The sequence below is a fragment of the Petaurus breviceps genome, unplaced genomic scaffold, assembly GCF_028583685.1.
Source record: "Petaurus breviceps papuanus isolate PSGF00001 unplaced genomic scaffold, PetGlider_PUasm1.0 89984, whole genome shotgun sequence".
Taxonomy (NCBI): Eukaryota; Metazoa; Chordata; class Mammalia; order Diprotodontia; family Petauridae; genus Petaurus; species Petaurus breviceps.
This window is the reverse complement of record NW_027187151.1, coordinates 65,895-78,470: the sequence shown is the minus strand read 5'-3', so window position 1 is coordinate 78,470 and position 12,576 is coordinate 65,895. Positions and strand designations below refer to the sequence as shown.

The following is a 12,576-nucleotide window of genomic DNA, read 5'->3' as shown; positions in this document are numbered from 1 at the left end:
TTAAATATTATTTTATTTTGTTTTTTTTTTCATTTTTCAAATGCTTTATAAACTTCTGATTTACATCATTTCTGCCAGAATTTGAGTTACAAATTTTCTCCCCGTTTTTCCCCTACCCACTGCCCCAAAGTAGCAGTCCCACAGGACATCCCCTCCTCCAATCTGCTCTCTCCCATATCTTCTCCCATACCCCCTTCGACTTTTCCAGTAGGGCATGGTGGATCTCTATGCCCCAGTGCCTGTATATCTTATTTCCCAATTACATGTAAAATAGTATTAATAATAGTATATATATATATATATGTATATGTTTAAACATTTGATTTTAAAACTTTGAATTCCAGATTCATCACCTTCCTCCCTTGTCACCCACCCTTACTGGGAAGATAAGCAATTCAGTATAGGTTGTAAATGTGTAGCTAATGCAGAACATTACCACAGTAGATATATTGTAAAAGACTGACTATAATTCCCTCCCTTCTATCCCACCTTCCACTTGTTCTATTCTATACTTTGATCCTGGCTCTTTTCAAAAGTGGGTACTTACAACTTCCCTTCCCCCCCAGCCTGCCTTCCATTACATCATCCCCCCTCTCATTCCCTTTCCCTCTACTCTCTTTGTAGGGTGAGATACCCTATTTAGTGTGTATGTAATTCCCTCCCTGAGCCAAATTCTATGAATATAATGTTGACCCATTCCCTTTTGCCTTCCTATTCTTCCCCTCCTCTGTAACCATTTCTCCTTGCCTCTTCTGTATGACATAGTTTACCCCATTCTGTCTCTCCCCATCTCCTCTCATTATATTCCTTTCTCACCTCTTAATTTCACCTTTTAAGTATCATCCCTTCCTATTAAATTGGTCCTGTGCCCTCTATCTATGTATATGTGTAAAAATATATACACACATTCACATATGTATTCATATTCCCGTATACCCCTCTGATATATATATACCTTTCAACTGTTCCATACTGAGGAAAGTTTCATCAGTTACAATTATTGTTTTTCCATGTAGGAATGTTAATCGTTCAACTTTGATAAATTCCTTATGATTTGTTATCCCTGTTTACCTTCTCGAGCTTCTCTTGTTTCTTGTATCTGAATGTCAATTTTCTATTCAACTCTGTTTTTTTTTTCATCAAGAATGCTTGAAAGTCCTCTATTCTACAGAATGACCATATTTTCCCCTGAAACATGATACTTAGTTTTGCTGGGTAGGTGATTCTTGGTACTAATACCAACTCCTTTGACCTCCAGAATATCATATTCCAAGCCCTTTGATCCCTCAGTGTAGAAGCTGCTAGATCCTGAGTTATGCTGATTGTGTTTCCACAATATTCAAATTGTTTCTTCCTGGCTGCTTGTAATATTCTCTCCTTCATCTGGGAATTTTGGAACCTGGCTATAATGTTCCTAGGAGTTTTCTTTTTGGAATCTTTTTCAACAGGTGATCGGTGGATTCTTTCTTTCTTTCTTTCTTTCTTTCTTTCTTTCTTTCTTTCTTTCTTTCTTTCTTTCTTTCTTTCTTTCTTTCTTTCTTTCTTTCTTTCTTTCTTTCTTTCTTTCTTCAATCAGGGTTAAGTAACTTGCTCAAGGTTACACGGCCAGTTATTGGTGGATTCTTTCAACCTCTATTTTTCCCTCTGGTTCTAAGACATCAGGGCAGTTTTCCTTGAGAATTTCTTGGAAGATGTTTTTTAGGTTCTTTCTTTGATCATGGCTTTCAGGTAGTCTAGTAATTTTTAAAGTATCTCTCCTGGATCTATTTTCCAGGTCAGTGGTTTTTCCCAAGAGATATTTCACATTGCCTTCTATTCTTTCATTTGTTTGGATCTGTTTAACAGCATCTTGAAGTCATTAGCTTCCATTTGCTCCAATCTAATTCTGAAGGAATGATTCTCCTCAGTGAGCTTTTGAGTTTCTTTTACCATCTGGCAAATTTGGCTTTTTAAGGCATTCTTTTTTTTGTCATAAATGTTTTTTATTAAACATTTAAGTTTACAAACTAATGTGCACCAATTAGTGGTATCGATGCAGTTGGAGAGTATTGCACCTTTTCCAAGCAGCATGACGAGATCCTCCAATGGTATGGTGGAATTTGTGACCCTTTTTAGGACCCCAGGTCTTCCGGCCAGCTTAGGTAAGCCCTCGCATCTCTCTGTGTTTGTGCACTGGCTTGGTGATCCATTGAGTTTCGGGGTTTCGTCTGATAGCTTTATGGAATGGGTCAATAAAAAAAAAAACCTCAAATAATTTGTAGGTTGAATCTTCACCCACCCAGTAGGAGTTCAAGACTCTTAGGGCCCCACAGTGGTGGCCAGCACATTCTTCTGCCACAGACTGGAGGCTCCTGGCAAACTTTAGCTGATTGACCCTGTGATGCACAGGTCTGCCGTAGGTGGCACCCTTGGGGACCAGGCGCTTTCGTGGCGGACACGAATTCAGTAGATGGCATAACCTTGCTTGGCCTTGTAGCCCAGCTGCCCGACTTTGTCGGGACGGGTGGGCCCGGGGCACGCGGTGCAGTGCCGCCAGCTGCCGGTACTGCCAGCAGCGCACACGCAGCAGGAACCACATGACATCCAACTACTTCTTCCTCCACAGCTCCTGGATGTACTTGTAGGTCCCCATCCTGGCTTGCGCCTAGGCTGCCTGATGGCTGCTGCCGACCGGAAAAGGTTTTTAAGGCATTCTTCTCTTCATTGCCTTTTTGAGCCTCTCTTTCCATTTGAGTTAGTCTGTTTTTTAAGGTGTTATTTTCCTCAGTCAGGCTGTTGACTCTAATTTCATAATTTTCTTGCATCATTCTCATTTCTCTTCCTAATTTTTCCTCCACTTCTCTTATCTGCTTCTTAAAGTCCCCTATGGCCTGTAACCAGCTCGTATTTTCCTTGGAAGCTTTTGGTGCAGGAGTTCTGACTTCACTGTTCATCCTGTGCCATGCTTTGATCCTTTTTGTCCCCAAAATAGGAGTCTAATGTTGGATTTTTCTGTTTGCTTTGATTCCTTTGCCTGGTCATGTCACCACTCAGTCACTGGACTGGGCTTTTTGCCACAGTAGGACTCTGCCACCAGATGGGGGAGCTTCACTCCAAACACTGGGGTGTTCTCAGCTGCTGGAGATATTAGTTGGGTGCCTTCTCTGAAGCCTCTACATTCTCTGGCAAGCTAGTCACACCCCAGGACCTCCACCCTAGATTGAAATCCAAATCCAAGCAGGTTAAAGCAAGAGTTATTACTCCTCAGAATGTTCGCTTGGTACCCCTACACTCTGCAGGCCAGGAGCTGAAGCTTCCATGTGGCAGTAGCTGAGCCAGAGCCCTCAGTGGCTTCTCGCCCCTGGGGCAAAAGCCGAGGCATTCCCAACTCCTGGGTCCCAAAGTCCACACTGCCTTGACCTCTCACTTTGTCCTTAGCATCTATGTGTTGATAATTCTGGACCGCCAAGCTGCTGGTGATCTGGAGTCCCTCCAGCCAGCGTGTGGTCAGGCATGCTGTGGGGCTCATCGTGGGGCTGCGCTTGGCTCCCAGAGCGCTGCACTGGCCGATTCCTGCCAGCCTTCCTGGCTGTCCTCAGCAGGAGGTTAGCTTCTCTGTGTCATTTTGTGGGTTCTGTAGCTCCAAAGTTTGTTCAGCGTCCCCTTTTACATGAGTTGGAGGTGGTAGGAGCCGGAGGTGCATGGGATTCCTGTTTCTACTTTGCCATCTTGACTCTGCCCTCAGAAATCTCCTTCACATTTTAGTTATATCCTACCTTATTATTATTTCTTTATACTCTTCTCCTTCATGTGCTTTACAGAAATTTCATGCTTATCAAGTCCCCTAGGACTGGAGCAAAGTGCCTGGCACATAGTAGGTGATCAGTAAATGTTTATTGACTTGAATTTAAAGTAGTTGCATAATGAATGCTTTTTGTACAGTTAATTGCCACTGAAGAGCATAACACAGTCTTTCATTGACATCTCCTTTTCAAGCAGGAAACTGCAGTTTACTTAGAAGTTGTGGACCACAAAAAATACTTCATGTGTCATCATGGAATAACTTCAGAAAGTACCATCATTTCCTGGTAACTAAGGTGGCTATATATTTTTTAAAGTTTTAACAAAGTTTATTAATACCTTGAAGCAATGTGATGTTTTATGCAATGTACCCTGATCAAAAGAATGGGATGAGGTACATTTTATATCACTTCTTTGGGGGATTGAAGCTTAGTTAAAAAAAATAATTACATTTTCAATTGTTTTGTAGAATTTTTTTGTTTATTTTCTATTGTGTATTCATTGTGCATATTGTTTTCTTGGTTTTGCTTCCTTGACTTTGTATTAGTTCATGTCTTTCATATATGTATCTATAAATTTACTTTTAGTTTTCAACATTCACTTCCACAAGTTTTAAATTTCCTCTGCCTCCCTCATCTCCTCATTCCCCAGTACAACCTGTGATTCTAAATAGCCTCTACATATTCATACATCATTTTTACAGCTTCCAATATAACAGTGAGACTAATCCCAGAGTCTACTTTTATTTGTTTTTAACCTGTGGAAAATTTACTCCTGGTTAAGAGATAATGAATGGACCTAAGTGAAGTCCTGAACTTATCACAAGAAGTGAGTAATGATTTTTTTCCCTGTAAACAGGAATTCATGACAAGTAATCATTACTAAAATTTCTTATGAAACACTTCATGACAGCAAAGGTTGTCTGATATAGAATAAGAATTCCTAGCTGGGGAGATGTGACTCAGTTGGTTTCACCTTTCATTGTACCAGGTAATTGTGTAAAACATTGATATTACCCCATCACAAGAGCAATATTCAGAGTAAAACAATAGAAAAGTATGAGTTATCTTAGTTTTGAAGGCAATGTAGGAAAGAAATATCAAAAGTTTTATTTCATCTTTACAATTGTGAAATCAGGCATGTAGGTACATTGTTGACTAATTAAGTGGCATTGAGGAACGGAGAATGGTCTTTCACTGTCTTCTAGTGGTCATGTGTGATGTTGTAGTTCACTGAAATGTTTAGGGCTCTGGTCAATAAGCCCATTCAGTGTCTCTACTGTAAGTATGGGATCAAAGACTTCTCTATGGGGATTTAAAAACCCTTCAATTTTTTTTCTATCTTTTTAGCTTTCTTATGTACTCATCTCCTTCATGTGCTTCACATCAATTACCTGCTTATTAAGTCCCCCATGACTGGTATAAAGTGCTTGACTCATAGTACCCAATCAATAAATGTTTATTGAACTGAAAGTAAGTGAATAATGAATGCTTTTTGTCAAATTATTTACCATTGAAGAACATAGCCCAGTGTTTCATTGACATCTCCTTTTCAAACAGGATAGGGCAGCTTTCTTAAAAGCATATGTTAACATCAGACCATATCACCATTTTATGGTCAGTTTAAGGCTCCTATCTTTTAAAAAAAATTAGCAAAATGTATTAATACCCTTAAGCAATCTGTTGTTATATGCAATGGACCTTGACCAAAAGAGTGGGAAGAGATACATTTTCATATCACTTCTTTGAGGGATTGAATCTTATTTTTTAAAAAATAATTCCTTAGCTTTCATTTTTCAATTGTTTTGTCAGAATTATTCTTTCCATTTATTTTCTGTTGTGCATTCACTGTGCATATTGTTTTTCTGGTTTTGATTCCTTCAATTCGTAATTAGTTCATGTAAATCTTCATATTCTTTTCTTTTTTTTTTAAGCAATTGGGGTTAAGTAACTTGCTCAAGGTTACATGGCCAGTTATTTCTGGGTGTGATGCTGAGTATCTGAGCCCAGATTTGATCCCCAGGTCATCCCAACACTGGAGCCAGTACTCTTACTCTCTGAGCCACCAGGCCGCCCCTAAGCAATTGGGGTTAAGTAACTTGCTCAAGGTTACATGGCCAGGTGTTTCTGGGTGGGTCGCTTTTCTCTTTTATATAAATTAATTTTTAATTTTCAACATTCATTTCCAGAAGTTTTAAACTGTCTCTCCCTCATCTCCCCCCTCTCCAAGACAGCCTTCGATGCTAAATAAGCTCTACCTATATATATATATATCTTTTTTATGACTTCAAATATAACAGTCAGACAAATTCCAGAGTCTACTTATATTGGTTTTTAACCTGTGGGACAATTTACTCCTGTTTAAGAGAAAAAGAATGAATCTAAATGAGGTCCTGAATTTATGACAAGAAGTGAGTAATGATTTCTTTCCTTGTAAATAGAAATTCAGGTCAAATCATCTATATGAAACTGTTCCTGACAGCAAAAGTCGAGTAATATACAATAAGAATTCCTAGCTGTGGAGACATGACTCAGTTGGTTTCATCCTTCAATGTACCAGGTAATTGTGTAAAACACTGATATTACCCAGTCACAAGATCAATATTCAGCATAAATCAATAGAAAACTATTGGTTATCTCAATTTTGAAGGAAATTTATGAAATGAGTATCAAAAGTTTGAATGTGACCTGACCATTGTGAAGTCAGTCATGCAGGTAAATTGTTGACCAATTAATTGGCACTGAGGAATGTAGAAGTGTCTTTCAAGATCCTCTGGTGGTCATAACTGATGCCTCAGTTCACTGAAATGTTTTAATCTCTGGTCAATAAGCCTATTCAGTGTCTCCCTTATACATATGGGATTAGACAAAGATTTCTCTTTTTGGATGCTAGTAAAATAAAAAATAAATATATAAAAATAAAATTAAAAGTTAAAAACTGTAAACCTGAGAGTATCCAAAATTTGAGAGTAAATGTATCTGTCATCATTTTATTCAGTATTTGGGCAGAGATTCCAATCCATCTCTTCTACTTCCAAATGTTACATGGGAATCCATCCAACTCCTATTGTTATGTATATGCACTCATGTTCTACTAAACAAATTAGAAGAATGAAAGAACTGTGTCAGGATAGTGTTAGAATGTTAAAATGAGGGGCAGCTAGGTTGCACAGTGAGTAAAGCGCTGGCCCCGGAGTCAGGAGGACCTGAGTTCGGTTCTGGCCTCAGATACTTAACACTCACACAAAAAAAACTAGCCGTGTAACCTTAGGCAACTTACTTAACCCCAATTGCCCTACAAAAGGCAAAAACAAAACAAAACAAAAAAAAAAGAATGCTAAAATGATTGCCAGCTCTTTTACGAGGAGGCAAGTTCGATAAGTATTGGTCCACAACTGATGGATGCCTGGTATAATATGACATAGATGAAGTTGTGTATAATCAATATTCACCTTATCAGAATATTAAAATTCTGCACTCAAAGCCATTTGAAAATATCATCCTCACCGGGGATGTCAATTTGGCAGAGAGTGATTTGGCATATATACAGGCCATAATGGGCAGCGGGAAGGAAGATTATACTGACAAAGAAGTGTTGATTCTGGGTGGTGGAGATGGGGGTATATATAGTCAAATTGGAAGCAAAGATGGTCACTGTGGTAGAGACTGACCAGATCGTGATTGATGTGTGTAAGAAATGCATGAGTAAAGCATGTCCAGATGTCTTAGATAATCTTAAAGGAGAGTGCTATCAGGTTCTCATAGAATTCTCATAGAAATATTATTCCAGTACTTAAGAGGTATGTCAAAGAAGGGAGAATATTTGATTATGTGATTAATGATCTGACAGCTGTTCCAGTCTCCACATGTCCAGAAGAAGATTCTACGTGGGCATTTCTCACACTGATCAATGAAAATTTTGAAACATGATGGAAAATACTTTACAGGGGAACTGTATCAATTTGACTGACACCTTGACTCACTATAAAGAACAACTTAGCTGGCTTTATTGTCTTGTGGAATCCTCAGAGGAAATTGTATGTGTTCCCTCATACAAGGAATTATGGGTGTTTTACACGTTTTGGAAGAAAACTGAATTTTGAAGATTATTCTTGCCTGCATATTGGCATCTTGAATATTTTAAATTATATGTTCTAGATGATCCTGAAATTAGTCATTCTTTGATTGTTAATTCCTTTAAAAAGTTTTTCTATTATTATTTTAATGTAAAAACAAATGGAAAATGTATATTCTGTTGAGCTCTGAGGTGTTATTTTTTTAAAGTCAGCTAAAGATGAATTGACAGTGCTACTACTAAATGCACTGAACCTTTTAGAATGTGATCCTTGTATTTCTGTGTTAATATAAGCTTTTATGATAGAGTTTCATTAGTGTGTATGTGTGTGTCTGTGTGAGAGAGAGAGAGAGAGAGAGAATGAAAATGAATGCATATGTGGAGGTGTGTGGGATGTAAATTTTATTTTTTGTTTTTTTAATTTTCATTCTTTAAAAAATTTCATTGTTAAGGGATATTTGAATATATATTTATTTTTCCAAAAGTAAATTCTGTTTAAGAAATAGGGTTAAAGGAAACTTTTAATTGAATAACTGTGCTTTCATTATAAAAAGTAATTTTTGTGTGCTTTTTAAAAACTTACTCTCAATCTTCTAGTTCCATAAAAGAAATACTTACACTGTTGTTATTGTAGTTGTTTTTAAAATATGCATATATATGTGTATGTACATAAAAATATAGAGTTTCTTTAACCAACTTGTACAAGACATCTTTCCTTTGTTTTCCCCTCCCCCCATTCCCTCAATTCATTATGTGTGCAAATTTGTTTTTCTTGTAAACTTGAATTCTTATGCTAAATTAGTAAAAATCTAATTTTGGTACCATCAAACTGCAAGTCAAAGCATGCTCCCCATATCCCATGCCACACTGTTATATGACACATTGAAATGAGGCACTTTTGGATAACTAGTTCAGCAATTCACGTAGGTCACAGTACATATCTGACCATTGCATTTGTTCAAATATTTCAAAATTAAGATTTGAGATGTCAAATTTAAGATTTCTTCCCTTGGCCATTTCTTACCTATATCTTTGTGAAAAGTTCATTTAGTTTTCTGACTGGATCAATTCATTTATGAAAACTGTGCTGTAAGCAGACCATTCTAAATGGGATTCTATACCACTTGTAAGGAGGAAAAAAAATGGTTTTTTATAATGTTTAAGGGAGAATTTTTTTTAAACAAGCTCTCTCCTTCCAAAATTTTATTCTGAATTTCAGAAGAAACAAATATTCCTTAAAAAGTAAGGTGTTTAAAGTTTATTGGAGTGGTTGGGAAGATAAGAGATATTAATGGTTCCCCCTATTAAGTATATAGGATAAAACATGGTGTTGTAAATGATCTTTTTTAGCTAAGAAATAGTTTTCATAGCATTTGTGGTGTTTTTGTGGTGTAGTAAAATTTGTCTTTGGCAGCCTTTGTAAAATGGACAAGCATGTCTTTAAGAATGCTTGCAGAACAAAGGCTGGGTATAATGTTCAAATATGTTTATATGTGAACATTATAGAATATACACACATACAGAATATACACACATAATATATAATGGTGCTATTAATGTTCAAATACTATTTCAGCTGAACAATGAGAGGGAGCATTTCTCTTCATTGAAAAACCCACCCCACCACCACTGAAAAGCATCTTGAAATAATTGTGCTTTCCTGTGTGGTACTGGGGATATGATGTGACCAGTATCTAGGCATAACTTGAACTCTGAACTTGATGATCAGTTCAACTTGTGGGGTGAAACAGGATATCCAGCAATCAATCTGGGGCCCAAGTCGTGCTATAAAAACATGATGTTAGAAATGTGTGTGGTGGGTTTGTACTTTCAGGTCCCTGGAAGGGTACATTCAGTACAAAGTTATATGGGGTGGGTGGGTAGGGGAAATTAAGGGAGGGTATGGGAGAGGGAGGAGGGAGAGGGAAAACGTGCTGTGAAAAAATAATAATACATACAAACTATAATTTTTATTGTCGTTATTTGCATGGAGAAAAAAATGAACTTTGTGGTTTTGAAAATATTTTGTAGTTACTTTAAAAAATGTCTTGCAAATGCTGAATACTGGTGACTTTATTTGCTATTGCTGAAGAGATTCTGAAGAAATGTTTAAAGAGTGGAGCACTCTCAGTTTAGAATTATTTTTAATGCTGTAGTATAAAATTTAAAGTGCAATTCCTTCTGTACAGTGAGCTTTTGAATGGAACATACTATGTATATAGCACAATATATAGACTTCTTTTCCAATGAAAGGAAAATGTGGACAGTTATGAGCTCATTTCCATACCTATCAAGAAGTACCAAGAATTGATTTGTGTTTATTTGTATTCTTTGCACCAAATGCTGCTTCCACCTAGAAATGTGATTAAGTATTAAAAAAATTTGTTTGATAGTGATTTGACTGTGCTAAAGAAAGACTACTGTCAATGTTTTGACTACCTTAGTGCAGTGCTATGTTAAATAAATGTGTCCTATGATGAAAAAAATATTTGAGTTGTCAGTTCCTTGTTAATTAGGATTTTAGTCAGATCTCTGTAGGAAAAAAAACATTTTGTGAGCCCTTTCTGCCTGCCCAGAACAGAACTAGACTCTGTGGAAAGGGGAAAGTAGAAAATGAGACAGAAGAAGATTAAGCTCTCCTTGGAAAGTGTTGGCTCAAATTGGCCAATAAATGGCCTTGCTCTTTCGTTCTCCTCCCCATTTCTCCTCACTTTGGAGTCAGCAAGTTAGGCATTGCTTTTTGATAACAACACTCCTCACCTGGACACAGAAAGAGAAAGTGGAGATAGGCAATAGGGCCATTTTGTGGTAGAATGGAAGGAGCTTGAATTTGGAGTCAAAAGAGGCCTGGGTTCCAATCCTGTCTCTGTCACTGATGATGTATGTAACACTGAACAATGCACTTAAGGCCTCTGAGCTTCAGTTCCCATATCAGTAAAATAAGACAGTCTCAATACATAGCATCTGAGATCCCTTTCAGCACCAGATCTGTATTCCTGTGTGTGACTTTAAGTAAGTCACTTCTCTGTGGGCCTGTTTTCTCATCTATAAATTGAATACTTTGGATAGATAACCTCTCACATCCCTTGCAGCTCTCAATCTAAAATCTTGTTCATGACCTTGGCCAAATCACCTCCTTAAAATGACCGGATTGAACTACATGGTCACTGAGGTGCTGCCATCTCTAGATCTAGGGTTGTATGATCCTGTGGATACATGGAAGGCCTTAAGGAATACATACTTAAGAATGTTACTGGTAGTGCATGAAAGAAGAAAACTGCCTTCCTTCAGAATGAAGTGTATCTGTTAGAGAAGGATGGAGAACATGATTCAGGGGCAATGAGATGAATAGAAAGCCTGAGAATTTCTGGGTAATTAATAATCAATTTATTTATAAGGCTAGCTGATAAGCAATAAATTGATTGTCAGTGGTCTCTGTACATAACCAAAGACAAAACTATGGAAATCCCTGAATATTTACATTCCTTTGGAAAAGGAGGAGCCACTGACTAGTGAAAAACAACCCTGATTGGTGAATATTTAATGAGGAGGTGGGCTCCAAATCTTCAGCTCCTCTTGGTTAGAATATGGCTTGATCATGAGACTCAGTCACCTCCAGTAATCTGGACAAAAGAAGTCATCTCTACCCAGACCACCCTGCATGACTTTCTCTTTCATGAGCTGGGTTACTCTCAACCACAGTGGTGGTGCTGCAAAGTCATAGGGTGATAGACAGTGATTCCAGGCAGAAGGCTGAGTTAGATGTCTGCTGGGAGCCAGTGGAGTGACAAGCAAAGGTGATGGGAGGGTGTCTGCATCTCCAAACATGGTCACTGATGTAACTGACCATTGGTACTCACTGGGGAATCCACCTTGCCCAAAATCAGCTCTCCTTGCCCGGTGGCTCCTTGAAAACCCCTAGTACTGGGGGTGAGTATCTGTGATGGGAAAGATGCCAGGCTATGAGCCCAAAGTCCATGAAGGTACAGGGTCCTGAGTATGGGAGACAAATGACCAGGATTCATAAGTCACAGACCCCAGGACTTCTGCCCATGGTGGGGAATCAGGCCCCAACTGGTCCCTATTGGACGTTACCCTTCCACACCCCTCAAACTCTGAGGTCTGACAATCCTTGTGGGATGGAGTGAGGTCACCTCTGGCTCAGGAGGCAGGGAGAGGAAGAAACATGGGTTTTACTAGAATCTTTAGAGTTAGAAGAAGTGGAGAGCTTCCTGAGTGCATAGTGGCTGCCCCATGGAAAGTATGTGACTAGCAGGGTTTTCTCAGTGGTGGCACAGCATAGTTATTGGTGGGGCGGAGGGGAGTTGGCCCGGATATGTTCATGGTGTGAGAGTGTGAATGGGCTTGTACATTTCAGTAGGATGGAGGGTTAAAAGAGACCTCAGAGGTCATCTGGTCCAATTTCCTCATCTGTATAAAAGGTGACTGAGTTCAAGAGGAGGGAAATGACATGGCCAACATCATAGAGGCAGTAAAGAGCAGACCCAGACCTTGAGCCTGAGTCTCTCTTCCCCACCAGGTTAGCTGGCTTCCATCTTGGACCTTTCCTTCTCTGACAACTAAGTTGGATTATTCCTGGGAAGAAACTGGTCAGGAGTCAGGGGCAAGAATCTTTACAGAGCTAGGGGATGTGGGAGTTTTCAGTTAGAACTGTGGAGTTATGTGAAGGGTAAACTGAGCCCCACCCAACACTCCACCACC

At 38.5% G+C, this 12,576-nt stretch overlaps 1 long non-coding RNA gene and 1 pseudogene across 3 annotated transcripts in view; one reads left to right on the top strand and one right to left on the bottom strand.

The window, feature by feature from the left end:
- LOC138176570 (uncharacterized) overlaps positions 1 to 10,340 on the top strand; it is a 44,899-nt gene extending 34,559 nt beyond the window's left edge. For all 3 annotated transcript variants that reach the window (XR_011172338.1, XR_011172337.1, XR_011172339.1), the window contains exons 3-5: positions 3,979 to 4,076; positions 6,221 to 6,339; positions 7,630 to 10,340. This is a non-coding gene — a long non-coding RNA (uncharacterized lncRNA). The remainder of the gene's footprint in view (positions 1 to 3,978; positions 4,077 to 6,220; positions 6,340 to 7,629) is intronic.
- Positions 1,958 to 3,966, bottom strand: LOC138176569 (large ribosomal subunit protein eL15-like; annotated as a pseudogene).
- Positions 10,341 to 12,576: the final 2,236 nt, after the last annotated feature.